The 25718-nt window shown below is 40.8% G+C and overlaps 1 protein-coding gene and 1 long non-coding RNA gene across 2 annotated transcripts in view; one reads left to right on the top strand and one right to left on the bottom strand.

Annotated features, from left to right (window-relative positions):
* DCDC1 (doublecortin domain containing 1) overlaps nucleotides 1-25718 on the top strand; it is a 418510-nt gene that overhangs the window by 313103 nt on the left and 79689 nt on the right. The window lies entirely within an intron of this gene.
* Nucleotides 23891-25718, bottom strand: part of LOC311522168 — a 29976-nt gene continuing 28148 nt past the window's right edge. The window contains exon 3 of the long non-coding RNA XR_014712064.1: nucleotides 23891-24049. This is a non-coding gene — a long non-coding RNA (uncharacterized lncRNA). The remainder of the gene's footprint in view (nucleotides 24050-25718) is intronic.

Raw genomic sequence — 25718 nt, forward strand, 5'->3', positions numbered from 1 at the left:
GAGCTTTGGAAGGGATATAAACTGTCATGCTTCCGGGCATAAACCTACCTCTAACTGGTGGGTTAGAAGCAAACTTTCCTTGGAATCAAGTTATCCCATAACTGCCTTCCACAGAGATTCCTGCACCTTCCTGTGAAGCAGCTGGTACTAGCCAACGGTATTTCCCATGTTTCTAAATTTGTCTGCCCTTACCTTTGTTGTTAATAGTGACATTTATTATTAAAACTAAAAGGATATTAAATTTTCCTCATTGTGTGTTGCTTGTTTAATTTTTGCATTTTCCTCAGCCTAGACAGTCTCTGAACAGTCAGTCACTTTTACTTTCTATTTTCAGTGCACTGGTGAAATGTAAACAACACTGTAGAGGATTTTTTAACAAAATAATTTTCACAGATGAAAAATAAGTCATGGAAACATTTCTAGTAATTTTAGATTGCATTTTTTTAAAAAAATTGGGTTTTGAATTAAGTTAGCTCTTTAAAACAGGGACTCTCATTTACTGTGTTTCTACAATGCTTAGCACAAAGGAATTTGATTGGCCACTAGATGCCACTGCTATATACATGTTAAATTATCATAATAATAAGTTGACAGTGTCCCTTTAAGATTTTGGACAAAATTTTCTAGGTGATTTAGGAGGCTAGGTCCCATTTTCAGAAATGTCTTAGGCACACAGGGAGCCAAGTCTCATTGAAAGTCAATAGGATATAAGCTCATAAGTGGCCAACTTACTTTTGAAAATGGAACTTTGGCTTCTAAACCATGTAGGCTCTATAGAAACTTTTACCCTGTCTTGTCATCATTTTCCCAGAAAGTTCTGTGAGGTTGCAATGTTAGCAGCAAAGTAAATCGACCAGTGCAAGGGTTTTCAACAAAAGAGTCTTAATCCCCCTACTTTTCCCTTATTGCTAGATGGGAAGAGGATCCTGGGCTGATGAGGAAAGGAGTGGTCCTACTGTGGAAACATGGGTCACAATATGGAAAGGTTGAAAACAAATACGTATTTTCCGTCTTTCCATTTATGTTTTAAAGTTGCTATATACAACCAAATTAAAAAATAGTTTCAATCAAGGTCAGATTGGTAGTGATGGAAGTTATCTTCCTATAGCTGTTCTGTGACCTACATGGAATGATTTTCATCTATCATTCTAGTTCCCAGTGAACGTGTTAAAAAAAACCCCACCACCATAAATAGCACTAATTTACATTCAGAGAATCATAGGCGTTAGAGAAGGAAAAGAACCATTAGTTCATCCAGTTTATGTTCCCTTCTTACCAATGCATGATGGTTCCCTATGGCATATTTTCTAATGTTTTGTCCTGTGTAGTTTTTTAAAAGTCCCAAAAATGTCCCTTCCCCTGTTTTTCTTGGGAAACTGTTCCACAACTTATTACTTTTCATCAACAGGAATTTTTTCTGTTTACACTGAATTTTGCCTTTCTTAATTTCAATCCTGGTTATACTCCTATGTACCACTTTAGCTAATTCTTCTCCTTTTTGTGGTTGTTGCAACCTTCAAAGATTAGTAGACTTATCATGTTCATCTTAACAATCTCAGTTAGCAATACTGTTGGCAATCTCAAAGGGGGGGGGAGGGATTGAAGTTAGCATGGAAAGTAAACTACCTGCTGCCCCCTTCTGTCCTGGGGAGGGAAGGCATTATGGGGAAACTTTGTCTGCTGTGGCCCATGCAGTACCTTTTCTGTGGATAAATAAAACAGTTCATTTTCTAGTGCTGTGACATCATTAGCTTTCTTGAACACTTAGGTCAATTTTAAAAACTGGGGAAAAAAATAAAATAGCAAAAAACAATCATAAAAGTCTCAATCCGGACAGTAACCTCAATTTTGATAGCACCTGTCTGTCTTTACTGCAATAAGTCTTAGCGACTTCTTCCATTGCAGAAGAGGAGTTAGATAGTTTTTCCAATATAGATGTATAATTTTTGGAACAGGAAAAAATGTGAGCTCTTTCAGGTAATAGCTCACTGAGACTGGAACAGGTATTGTAATCTCTGTCACTCATCGTTTAAGGTTCCTCAGTGTGCATTTAATTTAGATTTATTAAAACAGTCTTTTTATGTCAATAAAACACTTATTTAATAAAAAAAATTCTGTGATATGGATGTTTTAATCTGTAAGAGATAAACCTTCCATGCTGAGATGGTATTTGAAATGCAATACTTGTCAAGTTAAATCAAGTTTGGGAACCTTAATATAAACTGTTAGCGGGGAAGAGGAGTTAAAATACTCTGCTTTTATCTTCTTTTATACTAAGATATAAATCCTAGGAATAGTGCATGAGGATTTTGAGATACAACTCCTAGTAACAAAAATGAGACCTGTTCAACTAAGTATCCAGTAGTCCTCATACTGATTTTTTACCCTTACAAATGTAAGAATTCCTCATGGCCCAATTCCACGGGATAAAGCATTACTTTGGGGACCTAATTTTTTAGTCACAATCCATCTAAAATAATTAATGCTCACTTCTGTTCTGAAAATATCGAAATGAAGTGGAAGCAAGTCATATAGTCTAGTCTTTTTTCAAATAACTTTTCTTCCTTTTCTCAGGTGCATAATCACTTTGGAATACACAGAATGTATTCCCTTGAGTTGTTGAATTAATTGCCAATGATCTGTCACTTCTGCTTGTTTCTTTTTCAAGCTACTAGTTTGTATGAGTTTAGTTTTTGTGTTAGGTTTTGGTTAAATAATTTTGTAATAAAACCTGACAGGAATCTTTATTTTATATCCAAAATTGAGAACAGCATTTTGCAGCTCTTCCTTACATTCATTAGCACTTACTCTTGTGAGTAATTGTTGGGGGAGGGAGGGTTGGGGCTCCCCTAAGTCCTCACCAGATCTTGGTTCAAATAATTTATAATGTCCTTCCCCTGTTTGTAATACACAGGGTTTCTCCAACCAAAACAAACAAAAGAAAGGTCCCTTTCGTTCTCTTTCCCTTCAGAGAGAGGGGAGTCAAAGGAAAAGAAAAGAAAGGTAAAGGTGATTTGTCTCTTAGGCAGTCTTTTGGGATCAACCCTTTGGGTCTTGCTTATCAGCTGGTATACTCTCTTTAATTAGGGTCTACCGCTAGCCCCTCCTCCTGGGGCACCCTATTTTGTAGCCAGTCCATGCAGTTTCACTGACAATGGGACCTACGACTGTCTCCCTCTTGGTTGATCTGTCTCTGTGGTCAGCAGTCTCTGAGGTACAGCAGTCTTCTTCCTATTCACCACACCTTCCTGTGGCAGGTTTTCCCTTTTAAGATCACCTCACTCCAGGAAGACCAAGCCTTACAGATGTGCCTGGTTAGTGCTGAACGGGACCAGAAGAGCTCAAGAATACTTCTTGTACTATATAAGACTCCATATTCCTGACTGAAGTAGTTCCTGAGTTCCATCTGAATCAATCCATCAACTTTCTCAAATTTTTCATAGGCTATAAACTAAACGGGGGAGATTAGTTGCATATTATGGATGTGAAAAGCAATCTTAGCTATTATTTAGAACTAAACCTATGAGCAGATCTCTTTGCTTGTTTGTGGCATAAGCAGATAAGTCCAGTGGGACTCTGCTCAACAATTGTCTAAATGGATTAGATTTTGTATGCAAATCTGTTATGACTTGCAGATGTCCTGATACTTGATGGTTTTAGAACACATACCATCCATCCAAATTAGCATCAACATCATGACTGTGAAATGCCTCTGTCAATGAAATATATAAGGCTGCTACCTGGAGTTTGATTCTGACCATTATATAGCATTATTTTTTCTATTATTGTTATTATTTATTCCTCGTATGTGACGTGGAAGCTAGATGTGATTCCCAGTTTAGGATAATGGGTCTTCAATTGTTAAACTGGTAATCCTCAGACACTGAGAGTTGATATTACTTGCTAATTGCTCAGAAATGGAGATCTGCATTGATCCAAAGGAGAAAAAAATATTGCTTGCCTGTATCTGTAGTTGTGTGTGTAGATAGTCAGTATAGGTCCACATTTGCCATATTTCTCTGGAGTCTTTCTTGAGATTTCTACTAAGTGGAATGATACTGAGATGTTGCTGGGACTGCTGCTCTTGGCCCTGAATATTTGGTTCCATAGAGAAGAATGTGCACAATAGTCCCAATGGTCACTGCATTCCAGAGGGGTCTAGATGCATACTGATCCAGGCAGTGTGGACCTATAGTGAGAAACTATTCCAAGAGCTACAGTCATTGGTAAATAACCTATCTTAATTAGTTCTCCATGTTGTCTTTGCTGAACCTGTGAGAATCTGTGTGTATAAACACAGCAAAATTCTGTTGAATGTAGCAATAGTTTCCCCATTTTAAATTTTAAGCAGTTATCCACATAAGGAATTCAGAAAAATGTATGACAGAAGAGAGAGAGTTACAGCTTTTGGTAGATATTCAATTCAGTTAAAAACTACAGTCTAGAACATTCATGTACTTTTAGTCCAGATTCATATCCAAGTCCCTAATGGATTTGTTCCTTTTTATTTTCTCCAGCAAATTTTCTGCTACCTTAGACCCAGAATCTTCTTCTCATATGCTACCCATATGTTTTTGCTGTGAAGAAACTCTGAGCCTCTGCAGCTTCCATTAAAGATAGTTTAAGGACATTTAAATTTAATCCTCTGCCTTTGTGTCACTGTGCTCATAGCCATATAAGGGAAGACTGTTGTCTTCCATACAACATTTCCCTTTGAGCATTCTACTTTTAATACATAGGTCTAATGCCAAAGATTGCTATCTCAACAGCAAAAAATAGAACAACTGACCATGTAACTTTAGGATGAAGGGACATGTCACATGATATCATGTCACAGGCATGTCTCTTCTCTGTTTGTTTCCTCTCCTTTCTTTTCTCCGGTGTTTCACTCTCAGTCTCTTCATTTCTGCTCGCCTCTGAACTCTCATGCAATTAAAATGTATATTTGGCAAGGCTGTCTTGTTCTGCCACTGGTCCCACTGTCTCCAACCATGCTAAATCAGCACTTGTGGGAGCAGCACTTCCTGTCAGTCAGGAGGAGCCAATTTGCTACTATGAGGCACAGGCTGGTTTCACATTAAAATGTCAACTATTCTTGACTTTAAACAACAGTTGTACCAGTTGAAATCAGGTCAGCTGACAGTCCTATTGGTGCCTACAGTAAGTCTTTAAATATTTGTTAACAGTTTGTCATGCAACTTCTAGATCTATAAAAGAGGAATTTCATAAATTTTATATATGAAATCAATGAGACTACTCACATGCTTAAAGTTAATCATGTGCTTAAGTGATTTGCTGGATTTGGGAAGAGTGCTGAGCACTTTGTAGAATCGATCCATGATGCAGTAAAATATTAATTTTATACATTGTTTATTTCACATTGCTTTTGTTTCAAGCAGATTAAATAAAATTTCATGGTAATCTACCCAAGCAGTTAGTGTTTAATTTGGCTAGCAAAAATTTAGGATATTTGTAGGAAAAGATATGTGGGCGAGCTATGCAAAATGGAAGTATACTGAAAATATTTTTGCTTCAATTACTTTTAGCAATTTATTATAACAAAAAATATATGCTTCACTGTTAGAAGAGTGCTCATTTCCGCTTGCTGTAACACTTCTTCTACTCACAAGGCCAACTGGGTCCTAGTAAAGATTCTTGTGAGAGAGAAATTCTGCTTAATTTGGATTTCTGAATACATCCACTTCCTGTTCTAAACTGTTGTTTACTGCAATTATGTTCCATTCAGAGACGCCACTGCATCTCAGTGGCTGGTGAAATAATCCTTTTATGTCCCTTAAATACCTCAGAAGAATGCTTAATCATTTAGGATGAAATGGGCCAGGATTTCAGCCTTATTGTTTATGTGAGATTTGGAATCCTTGTTTGGAAGGTGCTCCATGGTGCTATTTTACCTATTATTTGTGAGGAAACAAATTTTCCAGAATGCCAGTTCTGTACAGTAAGGAACAGTACAGAACATGGTGGCTAATACAATTTATAAGAATCTTTTTGAGTGGCAGCAATAGCATGGGGGATATGCAGAATCTTTCATTGTAGAGAAGTTGAGTATGATAGATAGGAGTAAATAGTAATACAACTGTAATGATAAAGACATTTATATAGCATCTTTCATCCAGATGAATTTCAAAATTACAGATGGTTATAAAACAAATTCACTGAAAAATTCAGAATGTTGAAGTCGTTGCCATTTCACAAGATTCTAAATGAACCAGTTTTTCTCTTTTTTTAATTTTTGCAAACATTTTTCATCAAAATTGTTATCAAAACCACTAACAAAACGGACAACTACAATTCAGTCATCTCTGCAGTTCACTGTGCATGATATGGTCTGCATGGCTCATACCACAGTGTTTTGCAATACTCAGAAAAGACAGAGAAGGAAGCAGTAATAAACATGTTAAAAACAGCATGCCAGATTCTCCCATCCAACAAGATCTGTTCAGCTCAGGAAGTGGGGGGAGGTTTCCAAGAGCCAATTATGGCTCCCTGATTTACAAGCTCCCTCAGCCCTATGAGCCCATAGATGAAATCCTGGCTCTCTGGAGGTCAGTGTCAAAACTTGCAGTGACTTCAGTGGGACAAGGATTTCCCATCTTGTGTCAACTGTGAAATGGTGGAGTGGAACTGTACTATGCAAGGAAAGGAAGGGGCTATATAGAAGGGGCCAGGACTGGGCAGAGAATCTGGTGAAGCACATAGACATATCTCTGGTTGGTTACATGATGTAAATATTTACAATATATTGTATATGGAATAATGAACGTACTGCTGCACCTTTTAATGCTTTCTAGAGAAACAGTGCCTCAAAGAAAATGTATGTTAACAAACCCTCCTTTAAAATTACAGTTTTAATGTGTATGCTGTGTGAGTGAACATCTAAGTCTAAAGGATTGTTTGGTAGATGGGATCCAATCCTGCAAATCCTTGCTGACAAAAATAATCCTTTCTCCAGTGATCGATCCTATTGACTTCAGTGGGACTACCATCATGAGTGTTCACATGTGTAAAGGTTTCTAAGATGAGTCCCACAGCTCTGACAATACATTAGTTTTCTGAACATACCGTTCAAGGACAACTTCATATATGTGGGGGCATTTGGGGCCTGTATGTTTGTGCCTATATGTGAATTACAGATGCAGATCAAATAGTTAGAAACACAAGTACTCAGATTTCCGCGCACAATTTATTTTGTGCCTGCCAAAAACGTACAATTCCAGTTGATAATGCCTATATCTGAACACCATTGAGAAGCATTTTAGGCTTTCGTATAGAGAAGCAAGAGAAATGGAAATTTGTTTAGAAATTAAAAAATAGGATTTTAAGTTTCATATTTTATGTTCTTCAGCACAGCTGTCAAAAACTAAAATTTGTTCAGCAGTGACATCTGCTAAACTATAACGCTATAAAAACCTGCAGTGTAGAAGAATATGAAATTTCTGCAACTGCGTACATACAAACAATCCTGTGTATATATATGCAACAACATTAGAGATTATACACATATTAATATCATTTTATATCATACCTTTATTCACCATATTTGTGTATCTAAAATGTAAATAAACTATGAGTGTTTACTTGTGCAAGCACATAATGACCAATATCCTAGCCTGTGTAACTTTGTTATGGAAGATACTAATACTTTTTTCTTATTTGAGAGAACTTTTGGGTTGTATATTCTGAAATTGGAATAAATCCCCTCATGCAGCTTTCTTGTAGTTACATATTCACAAGGGCATATAGAATGAAAACAAAGACAATTTTTAGGATTTTGTTAAGATTCATGCTTATGGCAATGTGGACAAAAATGCAAAAAGAGGCATTTTCTTATCTATTCCTGTTACATTAGAAAAGTTCATGCCCTGCTCTTAGCATTTTCCAACACAGCTGTAGAGTAGTTTAAAGCCTATTTTTTAAATAAGTGATGCTCAATTTGTCTTTGATGATCCGCATGATTCAGGTGAGATGGGAGCACGGTCGGGCCCTTATTTGCATAAAAATTAATCACAGAAAAATGTAAATTGATAAAATTTTGCCTGGCTTTTCCCCCCTATTCGAGAACCCATGGAAGGCTCCCAGAAGCAATCATCTCAGTATGGTGCCGCATTGGATGCTGTACAAATGATCACATTTGTGTTGAATACTCACTCATTTAAATGTCAGCACTGATGGGGTGGTACATCACTAGAAAAAATGAAAAATAAATACACAGCAGCTGAAGACTATCAAATCTGTGGGCACTCTTTAGAGATATATGATCTAATCTGAAAAAATTGGTGATTAATTATCCTTTTTCAGAATGGTAATTGTTTTAGTATCACACCAGAAAAAAAATCTGCAATTTATTTGGAATCAAACAAAAAACAGTAATGTTAAATAAGTCATTACATCATTGTGTTTATTAGAAGGCTGCAATTAATTCCTAAGGCTTCTGTGGTCTCCAGAACTACATAAAATGAAACAAAAGAATATTGCTATTAATTTTCAAACATCTTGCAAATCAATTTAACCAACATAAAATGACTCAAAGTAGTAACAATTCAAATATACAAACTGAATTTCTCCATCTGCAGTATATTTTTTTGTTTTTTTTATCTGTTTGTCTAGGTACTTTATATGACCTCATCAGAGTAAATGAGCCTCTCACAAACATTAATGAATTTATCTTTATATCATATCTGTGAGATGGGGAAATATTATTATCCCTATTTCTCAGATGTGTAACTGAGGCACAGAGATTACACAAAAATTTCAAAGGCTCCCGAGGGGCTGCAGCACGGAACCTATCCGTCTCTTTTTAATCTTGTACTGGAATTCTCACAAAATACGTTTCTCCTTCATTATAGCAAATACTTCACTTAGAACAGTGAGTGAGCTGGGAACTGTGTTGTAGCTCCAGTTCTCTGCTCTGGCTGAGCTGAGTTCATCTCAGTAATTGATGGAATTAATACTTTATGCCATTTTGCAGCTCCCAGATTCAGGAAGTGGTCACTAGCATAAATTAGTGCAACCCAGGGAATGCAGCTTGTCTGTTTCTGAACCGTGCTTAGTAAACAGCTGTACACACTCGTAGTCCATACCATTCAATTCCTCACCCTCATGTCCTGTCCCAACACCAAGTGGCAGGACCTCCTACCATCTGTGGAAGGTGATGAACTCCGGTGGGCCAATTTGTATTCCATCCTGGTCCCCTGGCCCACTGGGGATATCAGATGGCGGCTCTTTCATGGATCCATGAACATGGGTGTGTACCTAGCACGGTTCACCCACCTCCCTGACACTTGCCCCTTCTGTGGCATGAGGGAGACCCTTGAGTGCGCCAGGTTGCAGCTCCTTTTCCAGCTCCTCCAGAACCTTTTCCTCAGGTTCTGGGTGCACTTTTCTCCGCACCTCCTGATATTTGCACACGCAATCCATGGTCCCATGAAATTGAAAAATCCTTGTCAACCTCTTTCTGGCACTAGCCAAGGTGGCCATGCATCATACCATGGGGAGGATGCTGGACATGTATCTGGGCAGAGTTCCTCTAGGTCATGTCCACAGGCTCCCTGGATGCCTTTGAGGAGCAGTGGGCACTGTCTGGGGTTCTCTGCTCAGAGTCCCCTTCTGGCTCCCTGCTTTTTGAACCTGTGAAACTCCCCTCACTGTTTTCTTCATTTGTTGTTCCCTGAATTTACATGAGCCCTGGGCTCAGTGGCTCCTCCCCTTTGGCTGCTGAAGGGGCTGGAAACTTAATAGGTGCACATAAAATTCATTTTCCATTCTAACATAGAACCATTCACAACACATACATAAGTGGATTATGAAAATATTTTTTGGGGGGCTGAGCAACCAGGCTCCCAGCTCTGTGTGGAAGGGATGGGCAGATCCCACTCTATACTCCTGTGCATATGTAGGAGGAGCCTACACTCTCTGGGTTGGTGGCAGGCCCCTCTCTCTGGTGAATCTTGAGGGGTAGGGGTGTCGCTGTACAGTCTCCATTCTGGTTTGGTGCAGAAGAGGTGTGGGACTGGAGAGCAAGTCTGCTCTGTGCTCACCCCTGGCAGCAGCAGCAGCTCCTGTCCTGCAGGGATGCTCTCCAGTCTAGCCTGTTGGTTCTTGCCATAGAAGGTGCTTGCCACAACATGACACGTATCTGCATGCAGGTAGGGCACTAACTGCCACCCAGTGATACCCCTCCTTTCCTGGCCCTAGTGCCACCAGGACGAAGGGCTTTGCCTGCTCAGGCAACACAGGGGGGCAGTTAGTGAGCTGGTAGATTGATTTGGGGGGGGGAGCCTGAGCCCCTCTAGCCCTGGTCATTTGCCATATATGAATGCACACATCTAAATCCTCACAACCAAATTAAAATGAAGAACCATAACTCCACATTCAACCAAAATAGGGCATTTTACCAATAGACATGCCATAAAGTCAGTGGCCTACCACATTAAAGTCAGTTGGAGTTTTGCCATTAATTGAATTGGAGTCAGGATTTCATTCAGTGCCCAATAGAAAATATAAGGTCAGAGTTGCATTTGCTTGTGATAGCAAGGAACATGTACAGTGAGTCAGACTATGTGAGAATTGAAAGTGAGTTGATAGTGTAGTTGTGATGTCTGTGAATATGGCTGAATAATATGAGATTTGGGGTGGCAAGTTATATTAGTTGAGGTTATATGGATATAAATGTTGGCATAACTGCCAATTTACGTGGGTTTTGTAGTGATTGCATTGGTGGGAATTGCACATGGGCAACCTTAAATTGAAGTTACCAAAGTTTTTTTGCTTGGGGTAATTTCTCAGGGCTTTTAATAACCATATGTCACTGCCGATCGCTGTTCACATGGATAGTTTTCACTGTTGGTATCCTTATTGTATCCTCACCTGCCTCAATCACAGTTGAATCCTCATGTCCCCCATGACTCACTTCACCCTGCTTCTCCTACTTGTCCTCTGGACATGTGCACTCCTCTCCTATGTCCTACACACAGCAATGTTTCCCCCATCTCCTCCAACATCTCCCACACCTAAACATCATCCCTCCAATACTCTGCTCCCCACAATGCCACATATTTTCCTACCACATTCAAATCTTAAATGTTGATATGTATCAGCACTGGGACAGTCCATGGGCATGAGGATAATCTCTGAGGAGGGGGGTTGGGATTATAGAGGGCCTGAAAGGGTAAATGAGTATGAAGGGGGACCAGCATGGGGAGCAGGGGTCTGTGAAAGGAGCATGGGTTATAATTGGTACTTGGGGTGCAGGGGCCGAGGTTGGCAGAAGTGGAGTGGAAAGCAGATCCACTGTTGTGAGCCATTAATGGTTCATTGGAGAAGATCAGCGCCCTGGAGAACCTCTGGAGGTTAATCACAATGGATCTCCTCTCCCCTCTGCATTTGCCACCCAAGCCTTCCTATTTGAAGAGCCCATTTTTTCCCGTATCACCAGTCACCTTCCTGTGCCCCCTCATACCTCTGCTCATCTCCCCATCAATCCACAAAATCTCCTTAGTACTGCTTCATGGTGTGTAGAGGATGATGCAGATGTAGGAGAAGCTTGGGGTCTGGGACAGGTTTCTCTTGGGAGGCTCGTGCAGATAGTCAGGCTATGGTGGGATGAATGTTTCAGCAGAGAGGCATCAGCTAGAAGGGGCTGCCTGGCCAGAGCTGCTCACATTGAGGCACTTGACTGGTGGAAGTCCTTGATGAGCTGATGCCTCAGTTCAAGGCACTCATCTCTCTTGTCACAGCTTTCTGTACATCACAGGAGTCCTTCAAGCATTAAGGAATTAACAATACCTGCCTCCCCTCCTAACTCCACTACACAGAACCCAGTCAGTCCCCTGTTCCCAACATGCCTGCTTAATACTATTGCGTCACACATCCCAATAACAATCCCTCCCACACACACATCACAGACACCTCTGATCACCTTCTAAAGCCCCCTGCACAACCCCATTCCCATCAACATGCTCGCCTGTTCTCTAGCCCACCTCCATGCTCACCTGGGATGTGTGTAGAGCACAGCTGGCAAGGCAGGCAGACAACAACAGAAAATGGAGGTTGCTGATGGAAGATGACAGCTCCATCAGATACTCTTGGCATAGCTAGAACTCATGGCAAATTAATGGAATAATGTCTGTTTGGTGATATATAGAATGAATGCATGTTTGGTGTTTGTGGGGACTTTGGCTTTTTTAGCCTGAGAGAGCAAAGCCTGGGACCAAAATTTCAAAAAGGGAGAATTTGTAATTCTTTCCTCTTCCAAAATCAGTAGGTCTTGTACAATATAGAAAATACAATTTTCCGAAAAAGAGCTTGAGTATAAAATTTGGAACGTAAATTCAGCCATTTGAATGTGAAAAAACAGAGAATTCAGTCCGGCTTTAAGTGCAATTCTGAATGAAATCTTAAATGTAGAGTCACCAGAGCCACCTCTTTAATGTTTCATTTCCAATAGCACATTACCCCTCACACCTGCTAAGAAAATGATTTAGTTCTAACCCAGAGAGAAGAGTGCCATCTACCTAATCATCAACACTGCTTCCTATAGTGCCCTGGGTTTTCCTTGGAGGTATTCCATCCAGGTGTCAAAAATGCCTGACCCTGCTTATAAGAATAGGAGATGTAAGCCAGCCTGAGATATATGACTGCAAATTTGGTTGATTTTACATATCTACCATAATTATTTGTTTGAGGATATATTTTTAAAATCTCATGTCTATTTACTATAATTCTATAATACTATAATTCTGTCTATTTACTATAATTCTTTTGTTTTCTGTATAGAGATTTATTTAGTCCATAATCTTCAAGAACTTCACTCTTGTGACTTAGAATAACTGAGAATAGTTTTCATTTGGATGGTATGGAAGCCTCATCTCCTATCATTTGTGGTGAGATTATCATAAACGTTGAGGACTATCCATTAACAGGATGAATAAGATAACCATACAGGTGCTTTCCATCCCATAACTTCTGTGCCTGCAAGAGAGGACTGTGGGAAAAGTTCCATGAGGAACATCTTGTTGAGCTCCTCCCTTTTCATACTTCAGGGACAGAGTTAGGGATTCCACCCCTGATATCCCTGCACAGAATATTCCATGGGGCCTGCCATGCAAACTTGGCAGATACTTAGAGATATGCAGAAGACCAGGACAAAGGTGTGAATATCTATACCTCTGCAGCTTGTCTGGCCTGTCATGTCCCCACATCTCTAGTGTAGTGAGCTCCATTGGATCTGTGCTACATAGAAGCTTCCTTGGCCATGGCAGGCTCCAGCTGGAGAAAGGAAGAATAATATAGAAAAGATAATTCAGCCCCATTTTTTAGTATCTTTTATAGGGAATTTCCACATGGTTGGAAGGGCAGAGGTCCATCCACCTACCCCAGTCTGTATAATCTCTGCACTTGGAGACAAGAGACAGGAGGGGCAGTGCCATGGAGACAGGAGACCCTTATGTGGATCCAGGCCTGTGAGAACATCGGACAAACAATCAGCGTCCATAGAGTTTTGTGCCTCCTTACTTTGAAGACTCATTCACTTCACTCACATACAGTAGTTTTTAATTCCTTGATAAAGGCAGCTGAGGTAAATGCTTAATCTCTTTCGAGACAATGTACCCACTTACACCAGTGTACATTGGAATAACTCCATTAAATCCAACAGATTTACACTAGGATAAGGCCCTGTTAGAGATCAAAGTCTGTAGTATTCCATTGTTTGGTTTGCACAGAGCTTCTTTAAACTACGTGGGCAGCACCTGTCCCCAGAAACTGAAATATCACCAGATGTGCATGACATACATAAGTCTGCATCTTCCTACTAGGAAAACAGAGTGACAGTAAGACAGAGAGAAAATTTCAAATCTGCTGGTAAATTTGCAGTAGGAATCATGCACAGCCGTGTGTAGCATATTTGAGATAATGCCACTAGGCTGGCTACAGACAAGACGTTCTCTGTTGATTTTATTTCATTTTGTAGATTTAAGAGGAGAGCATGCTCCAGTTAGAGTAATAACAGATTAGAAATGCCAAAAATATAAACAACAGAGCTTTTTAAAAAGAGGCAAATGGTCAAATGAGCGAAATATACATTTTCAGGTTCACCATACTTCTGCTGTTGCCTTCAGAATCACCATTACCCAAGTATAATTACAACTAATTCTGAATTAATATCCTCTGAGATTCCTATTGAATCTGGTTTCAGTAGTGTCTTTAGGTGACACTCAATCTGGCAGTGTTATATCAAATAAAAATACTTTTTGTGAGCCCAGATCCTGGTCTGTGCCAGAACTACAATCAGTGCAACTTGGGAGTGAGGGGATAGATGGCTTTAAACCACCTTTGAGGATATTTGAACCTGGGGCCACCAGTTTACAATCCCTGTCATAAGTTACTATTTACTCAGCTGCCCAGGCACCAAAGAGGTCATTTTTGCAGTCAGGGATTGACAGGGCATAAAGGCAACCTGGTCCATGCCCCCTAAACTAAGGATGTAAAGTGAATGGTGAAGAAGTTGCTATGGCAGCCCTGTCAGATCTTTTGGGTTTAAGGGTGGCTTGTGTAGGGACTGGTGCAGTTGCTGCATAAGTGGGTCATGGATTGAGGGGGAGTCAGGGGAACACAATTACCCTGTCTGAAATAAATGGATTAGTTTAATAAATCTGAGGGGAGAGCTGGATAGGGATTGGGAAGGATTCCCACTGTTAAGATTTTAATAAGTGCACTTTTGGAAAGTCTTGCTCTTGAACAACTGCTGTATCTCTGTGGGGCCACACTATTGGCAATGGCCTTATGGGACATGTGGTGATGTCTACCTTGTGTGGCTCCTTCTTTGTTGTAGGTGGGAACAACAAGAGCAGTGACATTATAAAAACATTTTTGTTTAATAGAAAAAGTGGGTGAGGTAATTTCTTTTAGTGGACCAAATTCTGTTGATGACAGACACACCTGTGTAGCTCGAAGGCTTGTTTCTCTCACCAACAGAAGTTGATCCAATAAAAGATATTACTTCACCCATCTAGTATCTCTAATATTCTGAGACCGACACAGCTACAACAACTCTTTATTTAATGATTTTTATGGAAATGAAAGCCGTCAGGAACAGTATCCCCAATAATGTCACAGCAAACCTGGTGGCTGAACTTTGTGACTTTGTCCTCACCCATAACTATTTCACATTTGGGGACAATGTATACCTTCAAATCAGCAGCACTGCTATGGGTACCTTCATGGCCCCACAGTATGCCAACATTTTTATGGTTGACTTAGAACAACACTTCCTCAGCTCTCGTCCCCTAATGCCCCTACTCTACTTGCGCTACACTGATGACATCATCATCTGGACCCATGGAAAAGAAGCCCTTGAGGAATTCCACCATGATTTCAACAATTTCCATCCCACCATCAACCTCAGTCTGGACCAGTCCACACAAGAGATCCACTTCCTGGACACTATGGTGCTAATAAGCGATGGTCTCATAAACACCACCCTATACCAGAAACCTAGTGACTGCTATACTTACCTACATGCCTCCAGCTTTCACCCAGACCGCACCACACGATCCATTGTCTACAGCCAAGCTCTATGATGCAACCACATTTGCTTCAACCCCTCAGACAGAGACAAACACCTACAAGATCTCTATCAAGCATACTTACAACTACAATACCCACCTGCTGAAGTGAAGAAACAGATTGACAGAGCCAGAAGAGTACCCAGAAGTCACCTACTACAGGACAGGCCCAACAAAGAAAATAACAGAACGCCACTAGCCATCACCTTCAGCCCCCAACTAAAACCTCTCCAACGTATCATCAAGGATCTACAACCTATCGTGAAGGATGACCCATCACTCTCACAGATCTTGGGAGACAGGCCAGTCCTTGCTCACAGACAGCCCCCCAACCTGAAGCAAATACTCACCAGTAACCACACACCACACAACAAAAACACTAACCCATTAACCTATCCTTGCAACAAAGCCCGTTGCCAACTGTGTCCACATGTCTATTCAGGGGACACCATCATAGGGCCTAATCACATCAGCCACACTATCAGAGGCTCGTTCACCTGCGCATCTACCAATGTGATATATGCCATCATGTGCCAGCAATGCCCCTCTGCCAGGTACGTTGGCCAAATTGGACAGTCTCTACGTAAAAGAATAAATGGACACAAATCAGACGTCAAGAATTATAACGTTCAAAAACCAGTCAGAGAACACTTCAATCTCTTTGGTCACTCGATTACAGACCTAAAATTTGCAATTCTTCAACAAAAAAAACTTCAAAAACAGACTCCAACGAGAGACTGCTGAATTGGAATTAATTTGCAAACTGGATACAATTAACTTAGGCTTGAATAAAGACTGGGAATGGATGCATCATTACACAAAGTAAGACTATTTCCCCTCCTACTGTTCTTGTAAACTGCTGGAAATAGCCTACCTTGATTATCACTACAAAAGGTCCCCCCCACCACCCTGTTCTCCTGCTGGTAATAGCTCACCTTTCCTGATCACTCTTGTTACAGTCTGTATGGTAACACCCATTGTTTCATGTTCTCTGTGTATATAAAATCTCCCCACTATATTTTCCACTGTATGCAGCCGATGAAGTGAGCTGTAGCTCATGAAAGCTTATGCTCTAATAAATTTGATAGTCTTTAAGGTGCCACAAGTACTCCTTTTCTTTTTATGGAAATGCAGTTGAGCATATAGTGGGTGAGAAAGTCTACGCAGTCGGAAAAACATTTCTCACATCATTTACCAAACAAATGAGAAAAGCAAAATTATTTCACTTGTATATGAAGATTCTTCATGTTCATTTTCTGGAGAAACCCCTTGTAAAAGAGGACTGTTCTGTAGTATGGAGGTGAAGAAAATGTTCCATGAAAATTCTGCATAGCTAAATCACATTGATCAGCACAACAGTATCCCAAAGACAAAAGCACATAAATATCTAGTTTCTCAAACCAGTGTATTACCTACATCTAATAAAATACAACACAGGAGAACAAAGGAGAAAGAAAAAGGGAAATCTACATGGTATACCCAGTAACCAAAACTGATATTTTAAATAAATATGGAGTAGACACATGTATTTATATAAGAAAATAGAACAGCACATGCTCTCTGTGTGTCTCTCCTCTTCTCTCAAGCAGGAATTGGCATGTTTTAGTAAAATATCTGGAGAGATATTTATGAACAAGGAATGCTTAGCCTCAAAATAAAAAAATAGATTTCATTGAATAGTTTTCAGTTCCTTTAACTTCGGTGCATCCAGAAATATTGAGTTTTGGGCTACTAGTATTATTTTCAAATTTTTTGAATATAGTGTATTGGGATTTAATCTTCAAATTATAAACAAAGATTAAACCAAAATGTGATTTATGATGAAAGTGTTTCAGTATTTTCATCTATTTTCATGAAACGGCTATATATTAGTTATATTACACATAATACGTAGATATGAATAAGCTGGTTATAACTTAGACATGTAAAAACCACAGCCCAAATTTTCCAAACCTAATTTAGGTTCCTCTATTGCTATTTAGGCATCTGAGTAAAAGTAACCTGATTTTCAAAAGCCCTAGTATCTACAGCTCCTATTGATTTCAAAGGTGCTCACTTCAGCATTTTAGAAAATCAAGTCACTTTTATTTAGGTCCATAAATATGAATTTCGGAGCCTAAGTTTAGGCACCAAGGTTTGAAAAGTTTGGCTTATATCTAACAAAAGTAAATACAAAAAATGGGCCATGGTATGCAAAGACAGAGCATCTGAAGAAAAATCATTTGTCCTTGGCAGTAATAGAATGCTAATCTGTTAATTTTTTCGTACCTGTTTATTAGAGGCATGCTGATTTGGGCTGGTGTTCTCTAAAGTAATTATTGCATACAGTATCATGCTCAAATTATATACTGTTCTGCATTTTACTTCATTATATTGTTGGAGTCAATGTATTTGTTTCTTGATAGAAGATGGAAAAGTCTTGATTTTAACTTCAAAAACCTTATTTTCTTAACTCTTTGTTTCCTGTGTGGTATTCAACTCAGTTCACACAGTGCACTCTAGACAGGCAAAAGGAGAAAAGGCCTATGCTGCCAGCTCCCCGCAACAAAAACATTCTCTCTCAGACAACAGACCTTCCTTTCAATATTTCAACCAAAGGACACGTAGAAGGAATTCATCCACAACCATGAAAGACCATGGAGAAGGAGCAACAAAGATGGCCAAACAGATAAGAGTCAAACAATATCCTCTAGGATCCTCTGATGCCAACTGTATTTCCACTTTGGTAGAGCACTAGACAGCAGCTGTTCAAGGGAAAATCCGACATCTTTCCCAGTTTTTTCAGAAGCTGTCTAGAACAGCTGGTTTTGATTTGGTACCAGTTCACAAATCTACACAGGCTGCCATTCAGAGATATATGATCCAGGATCCAGTCATCTTGTGTTGCTGAGTTCTTACTCCCTTTTTTGGGACCAACTAGTGAAAAAACTGCAGCACGCTCCTCACAGAACTGCATTTTACTTGAAGGCAATGAAGAAAAAATATATCCCTTGAGGATACTGGCAGCTATATCTGCTGCTCTCACACAAGAAGCAGCAGTGGATAGAGGGAAGACCAGCCACTTTTATGTTACTGCATGCCACATTCCTGTGCTTCAACTCAGGATTCTATTCAGATGTAGAGTTAACTAATCCACTGCTGCAACTCTCTGAGTCATGGACTATCATATCATAATTAAAGCCAAGCTAAGCTCTAGATGAAAGAAGGCCTTTGCCCAGGTTGAGCCTTCATCATGACAAGCACCAGGAGCTCAAAAAGATCTTTAGGGTCCATAAAGATGCCCAAAGAAAGACTCAAGAACACATTCAACAGCCGAGAGAATCATTTTGGGGAACAGGTGGAGGTCTGGCTGAAGACAAAGGCCACCCTGCATTCTCTCAGGCCTGTGTCTTATTCCTCATGCCTCTCCCAGAGGGAGGGAAAGGAAATGCTCCTTTTTAAAGCAGTTTTTTTCTTTGATAGCTGGCTTCAGGAGATGCCTCACAAACACCATTCACGGTGCTGGAGCCCAAATCACCAGCAGAATACAAAGGCGCTAAGCCTCCTTTTCAGAAGCACCAAAACCAGAAGGGTTTATTAAGGTGTCTGGAGCACAAAGCTAGCCTGACACCATCTACATCCTGCCATGATCTCCCTAAGAACCTTTTATCCCCATTTCCCCCTGATCTTCTTGACTACACATGGCCCATGCATTGTTCAGTGGGGCTTCCTCTTAGCCGAAAGACATGCTCCTGCTTGAAAGAACCATTAAGACTATGTCAGTGGATCTTTTCATTATACTGTCATCAAGGCACAGGCACCAAAACTAATCCAAAATTAATGCTGAGCAGTGCAAGATCAGTTACCAACAAACAATATACAACCTCATCAGCAGTGAAACATCTGATACAGTTTGCATCACAGAGACTGGGCTGAATGACTCCATGAACCTTCTACTAGCCTATCTCATCCCCCAGATTACATAGTCCACCATAGACCCATATGAAACAAGATGGTAGGTGGCACTGCAATTATCTTCTCAGCAAACATCAAATCCAAAAGAGGTGCCACAAGTAAGGCATTTGAATTCATTCATGTAACAATAGAAACCAGAGGCAAAGCTAATGTAGGACTTGTGCTCATTTACTGAACACCACAGACTAAAGGACTCATAAAGGACCTTACTGATACTTTGTCAGTGATGGTGGTGAAATATTCCAGATTTATCATCCTCAGAGTCAGACTTCTGCATTCATGTTGACAAGGCCATATATGCAAAAGCAAACAAACAAACAGACAAACTCATCTCATCTCATCACTTGCCTCCCTAGGACTTTCACAGATCATCCCTGGCCTATCCCACACAGCTGGTCTCACCCTGGACAAGTTTTTGGATTAGATGTCAATATCTAGGACATCACAACCCAGCTACTGACTTGGACAGACCATCACTTCAATAAAGCAGTGGTCATCTCTCCCACTTCCCATGCAACAAGACAAAACTCTTGACCCTGATTTGATCATGAAGATACTCAGACTCAAATTTGAAAGTATGCTAAAAGACTGCAGCACTCCTCCCACAGGATGGAATCATTCTGGTGAATAATCATCATTGTACCCTAGTCTCATTCTTCAACTCACTGGCTCCCATACAGCCCCTTCCTCCCCATTGCCCATATAGGTTGCCTGGGTTTTCTGACACCCTACCCCAGATGAAGAGAGAGGGTCAGAAACTCAAACACCAAAGGTAGAAAACAAAGGCTGGAACAGTTTGTAACATAAAAAATTTCTCCAAGCCTAGAGTGAGGCTGTATTATAGGACAAGAGAAAATTCCCATCAGCCTCCATTGAAGCTGCCAGATCCTGCTCTAAGGAGCTACTCAGGGTGCTAACCACTTAATCAGTCCTGGGTGCCTACAGCCTACTACAGAACCCTGCACAAGTGCTGTGAAGAGCTATCATCCTACTTCACTGAAAAGATTGTGCACATTTGGGAAGGCTTCTCTAGACAGATCCACTCCATCTAAAACAGCCAACAAACAGCCCAACTGCATTCCTGTAGTTCAGTGCATACACTTCTCAGAAAGTACTGGACAGCCTCGTGAAGTCCAGGCCCAAGACCCGTGAATCGAACCCATGCCTTTCCTAGCTGATTAAAGAGAATCTTGAGCAAATGAAACAGTTAATGCTTCATTCAGGGAAGAAATCTTGCCTTCCTCCTTCATACAAGCAATAGTGAAACTGTCACTGAAGAAACCCACACGGGATACATCCATACTAGACAACTGCCTCTCAAACCTTCTGCTCCTGAGAAAGCTTATAGAGAAGCTAGCCAAAGGCCACCTACTGGCTTATCTAACTGAAGCAAATATCCTAGACCCATCATAAACTGGATTCAAGCAAGGCATGGAACTGAAACCTCTACAGTGGCATTGTGACAGGGCACAGCTCTCTGCTCCTGTCTTCTCAGACAAATAGCTCTAACACCTTCAGTTTGTAAACCCTGATGTGTAGTTTATTGGTGCTATCTCAGCCACCATTCCATTACAGTCCCACTCAGCAACTCTGTTTACAAACATCATCCCCTTTTGCCAGAGAGAAGAGATCTCTCCACACAGAAATCTCTCTTTACCCTGGCCCTGCTAGCCTTTCTGACTTGCTCTCTCTTTCTCTCTCTCATTACCCCCTTGCACTTCCTTCCCATATACCTTTTTGTTCTTCCAGTTAATGGATTAACTAGCTTCTTAGGTACCCCAGCTCAGACTGATCTAATAATTAGCCCCAGCTTCCCTCAGTCAGTCCCTTCTTTGGGGAGACTAATTGGACTAACAGTGACCAGAGTGCTGGTTCAGCTGCTGGTTCTCAGCACTCTGTCACAGGCAGTGATGTATCATCTCCTGCTGTCAATGGATGGAGGGCAAACATCCATTCTTATCCTCCTGTACCTCTATGGAACATTTGATACTGTTGACCATGAGATAATGTTCTCCTGAGAGAGATGTCAGGGGAATGTAGTAAATGGTTTAAGTCCTTCCTGGAGGAACATACCCAAAGAATAGTGATAAGAAACTGCACATCCACCATTAGACTCTTACTTGTGGAGTTCCACGAGGATTAAATCTCTCTCTGGTTCTATTCAACATCTGCATGCAGCCACTAGGTGAACTGCTAAGATGACATGGACTCAAATGCCAGCAATATGCAGATGACACACAACATGCTCTATGTATCCTTCGCCACATATCTACCACCAATGTAGCCCAGTGCTTGGAGGTGATCAGCTTATAGATGAAGAGGTTTATTGAAGCTGAACTCAAGCAAGCCACAGATTATGCTGGGAGGCACAGGAAAACATTTTGAATAGTTTACAGTTACTGTGCTGTCTTTTGGTGGCAGGTTCACCCCCCGCCCAATCAGTCCATTTCAGACCATTGTTTAGGAGTGCTCCTATAATTCTTCACTGATACTAAGCTTTCAAACAGTAGGGCTTTTTAACATTCCCAGCTAGCAAGGAGACTCCATCCCATTTTGGTGGATGATGTCCTGGCCTTCATTTTAAACACCTTTAACATCTCCAATCTGGACTACAGCAGTGTAACACCTGGGCATGAAGCCATCAGTACTTAGCAAACTCCAAGTAGTATGCAAGGCTTCAGCACATCTCCTCAGCAACACAGGCTACTGCAAACACATCAAATTTGTCTTTTGTTCTTTCCACTTGCTTCCCACAGAATAGTGGGTCAAGTTCCAGGCCTCAGTCCTAAAAAGTGCTCAATGGCCTGGTACCGGCATATCTAAAAGATAGCTTGAGTTCCAAGGTGAAGACCATGGTTAACCACTTCACTCCTTGGTATGGTCAACATTTCTACCACAAGGGTAAACCTCATAAAAGAGTGGACAGGAATGGACTTCGCAGAGACTCAAGCACTGATACACAATCGTCAGGGGTGGAGACAATTGGTTGATTGCTCATCAGTGATGGTGCCCCAATGACCAGTGCGGTTATGGGAGTGATGAAGTGATGGAGTGAGAATGTTGTCATACTGTGACCTTCAGTGAAGAAGAATGACAGGTCTTCTTATTTGTTCATTTATTTTTCTCTTAGACAAAGGCCTAAATTATCAGAAGTTACTCATTATGAGATTCTTGAGTTTTAAGGTATTGCAATGTGGACACTCAGAAAAGAGGTCAGGTTTTCATATTGTGCTGTACAACTAGTCTCTGCTAACTTGGCTCATATATGGTATCTCAAATAGAGAACTCAAAAACTGTGGCATCCTAAATCACTAGTCACTTTGAAAGTTTAGCCGAAATATCTGACAACTTGGCCCTCCCTGTTCGTGTGACCTCCCCTTTACACCTTTTTGGTGATTTTCCACCTTAAATGTTATATTGCTTCTTATACATTGTCATTTAAAGAGTTCAAAACAATTGTTTTGAGGGGGGAGCAGAGGGACAGGACCTATGATATTAGTCATTACTCATGACTGATAGCACAGAAGACTGGATCTGTGGCCACTTGACATGGCTCTTTAGTAAGGACAGCCAGACATGCCACCTACAGGGCCAGTCTGCACATGTTAGCCCCTACTGACTTCACCAGAAGAAAATAAATGAACAGATAAGGCAAATCTGGTTTGGAAAAAAGATTGTGTATAATTTTGCCAGCAAAGTGGAAAAATGTCAGCAACTGGAAATTTAAAAACATAGATCAGGCTGTCTCTTGTAACTTCAAATGAAACTATAAGTGGTGTGCCTTGTCTTCTTCTCTTTTTTTTGTAATTAAGATTCTTAACACATATATCAAGTTTGGGGTTAAACTTCTGATACTTTGTCTTTAAACTTGCTTTGAGCTGTGTGTCTGTGCTGGGGGGAGAGAGAGAGAGAGATTTGCTAGCTATTGAGCGCATGAATAGTTTTATTTTACTTTCTGTGAGGCATCTACTGAAAAAATAACCCACACAATTGCATCAGTAATACACTGAATAGGGAAATTAAATTATGTTAACTGGAAGTAACTGCAGTGCAGCATCTAGAAAACTGTCTGTCAGGAGGCATTTTGTGAATCACTGCCTCCACCTAGAGGTATTTTCGGGGAATTATATGACTTTCAAATTCCTCCGTGATAAGTGATACTACAAACATATGAAAGGCTGTAAGGATATAATTTATTTTATGCACATATACAGTCATTACAGTTGCATCCATTAATGCCATTGCAATTGAGGATCTGTCAGTTTTTCATCTGTAAAAACACAATTTTCAGGGGTTTATAACTTGGCTATAAAAATTCACACTGAGCTGAAATTTGGCAGCCTAATAGCACTTTCTGCAAAGACCTTTTGGTGAATGCTGTGAATGTTCATTAACAATAATACACAAAACCTGGCAGAACCATCATTGACCCACAGATATGCGATTGAATCCAAAAGAGCCTTGGCAAGAGTATGTCAGTGGCATGTTTTCTTCCTTCTCTGTTTCCAGCACTATTAGGAATAGAGAGAAAATAAAGCCGTAAAAATTAAAAAAAGAATAAGGATCATTCTTAAACCCACAAAATAAAAATATTAATGGCTTCGTAGTACCTTATAGGCACTGCTGGGTGCCAGGGGAAGCCCCAGTGGCAGTGCACAGGATAGTCCTAAGAAATGAGTCTGAAATTCCATCCTGTGGAGTTTCTACTGCAAGGGTTTCCAAACAATAAAATACTTGACATGCAGGATTCTACAAAATTCTTTGATTTCCTTTAGCAAATTCTTTCCACTTGAATTCAGGTTTTTAAAAAATGTGCAGATTTAGTCTTGCCCTCAGTACTTCCCTGACCTAGCTGAAAAACTATTTGAGACAATCCCAGGAGGCCTGTCTAGAAGAAAATTCTCTCAAGATTAAATTTACCCCAGTGCAGAAAATGTTCACGAAGTCCTGTGCATTATTTGTTCCACTTTAGTCCTGTGCTCAGAGCTTAATTGGCATTAGTTTGTCCCCAATCCTATGTGTAGTAGCATGAAGGCAAACTGCTGCCCCTATGCACCACACGTTTCAGGACTGAGTCCTTAAATAGTATTTAGGGCCAAAGCCACCTGTAAGAACACTTCCTAGAAGTGAATTTCAGCCTTGATTCCCTGCACCCTAAGCTGACAATCATCCTCAGTTTCTACCTTGACCCCCTTTGAGGATTAGTCAGGCATCCTGCGGAGTCTTACTGACTGGTGGACACCCTTGAATGGATTTGTAGTGCCTTGAGGTATATCTCCCAGCAGCCTCCATTGTTTTGTCAAACTAAAGTTCTGAAGGGCTTAGAAAGCCTAAACATTGTGTTGTTTTTTATGGGCACAATAATAATAATAATGGTTTTAAGTGTAAAACCATCTTCCTTCCTGGTAGAAAAGATAATAATAAGGAAAAAACATCAAGTCTGTCATATTCCATAAATCCACTCTCATCTGTGTTGGTAAGTTTACTGACACATCTTTTCACATAATATTATTCCTGGGGGGGATCTGCGTGACTGTGCACCCACAGGAACCCTCCTCCCTCCCGCAGAATTCCTGTGCTTTCCTGCAGAAAATGGCAGGAAAGCAAAAGGAAGCTGCGCAGGGGGAGAGGCCGAGGGATGACCCCAGGCACAGTTTTTTTAGGGGGATTGCCCCCCTCCAAATGGAGGTGAGGCGTGGGAGGTAACATAGATTATGTGCCACAGCCCCCCACCCCCATTTCTGCAAGTGTAGAGCTGCCCAGCTGAAGGAGGCTGCATCTAGGCTCCCCTGACTCTGCAGCTGAATGCCACCTCCTGGGTCCTAGTCCCAGTTGTGTTCTCCTTCTGTGTGTTGGGAGCCTTCCTGTTTTCTGTGCAACAGTGAGTGCCCGCAGTGGAATAGGGCAGGGGAAGGGAATGTGGGAGTTAGGGAGGGGGATGGAGAAGAAAAGGGGATAGGGTAGTCGCAGGGAGAAGTGGTAGCCCAGCATGCAGCATCCCCTCAGTAGCAGCTGGGGCTCCCCGATTAAGCAGACCCACCAAACCCTCACCCTGACAAGCCCTACCCCCCCTACACCTAGACCCCTCTAATGAGCCCCAAACACCCAGACCCCAACCCCACTGATTTCCTACCAGCTGCACCTGGACCCCCACCCCATCAATCTCCATGCCTCCAGCAC

The sequence above is a fragment of the Lepidochelys olivacea genome, assembly GCF_965140295.1.
Source record: "Lepidochelys olivacea isolate rLepOli2 genome assembly, chromosome: 6".
NCBI lineage: Eukaryota > Metazoa > Chordata > Testudines > Cheloniidae > Lepidochelys > Lepidochelys olivacea.